The following is a 1,160-nucleotide window of genomic DNA, read 5'->3' as shown; positions in this document are numbered from 1 at the left end:
AAGTGCGAACAGGCCAGCTGGTCCTAGCAGCAGGTGTGAGCGCCAGGTGGGACCTTGGCACATGGGAGCAAAGAATTTTCAGTAACCACCAGAGGCTTGTCCCTATGACAGCAATCGGCACACCACCTTTGTCTGGGACCCCCACTCACCTGCTCCACCATCCTGCTGCAGCCAATGCCCACCATGTTCTGTGCTCTGCTGTCTGCTGCTGATGCCCACCAAGTTTCCCATATGCCCCCTGGTGGTCAGCGCATGACATAATAACTGGTTGTTTGGTTGTTCTGCTGTTCGGTCTATTTGCATTTTAGGGTTTTTTAATATATATAGATGAGCACATGCACCATAGCAAAATAAACTTATTTTACAACATTGATAAATTCCAAAATATAATACAAAATGATTTTGAAGTAAAAGTTTAATAAAATTTATTATGACTACTGTTAAATATGAGTATGGCAAAGGATATCTAAAAAATAAGGTGAAGTAGATGAGAATATAGATAGGGGAAGGGTTGGCTGTGTGCTAATGTTGGGTGATGGGTGCTTTGGGACTTATTATAATCGATCTGCTTTGGTATCAGTGTAAAATTCTCCACCATATGAAGTTTGTTTAAAAATTACCACACATTAAAAGGGTGTCTATATATTTTTTACTTGAAGCCAATTTAAAGGAAAGTTGAAAACAACTATTGTTTTTCCTATGAATTGATTCTTACATCTGTTCTCTTCCTTTCATTTATATCACAGCCACTTTAGTTCAGACATTCATTATTTGGTCCCTAGATTCCTGCAATCAATTCCTACCTAATACTCTTTACCTCAACATCTCCCTTTATCCCTGTCATGCTATTCTTTATGCCAGTTCAACATGCATACATTTTTCAAGGCATCCTATATATAAATTCCTCTGTCTTATTTTTTGGGTTAATCCTCACCTGAGGATATTTTTTCTGTTTATTCTTCTGCCGGGAGCCGGTCCATCCTTGCTGTTTCAAGGGACCTGGCATATATGGCATACTGTTCTTAATATGTTTGCTCACCTTCTTGGCACTATGTGTTTTAACCAAGGTCACCTCTCTGAGAAAGGTTGTTTCCCCAGGTAGGGATTTTCCCCTGAAGTTAGGGAGGGAATAAAACCTCTTAACCCCTTCCCCAGCAGAA

Source organism: Myotis davidii, unplaced genomic scaffold (assembly GCF_000327345.1).
Source record: "Myotis davidii unplaced genomic scaffold, ASM32734v1 scaffold268, whole genome shotgun sequence".
Lineage (NCBI taxonomy): Eukaryota > Metazoa > Chordata > Mammalia > Chiroptera > Vespertilionidae > Myotis > Myotis davidii.
The sequence above is the reverse complement of the archived record's forward strand: the minus strand, read 5'-3'. Positions refer to the sequence as shown.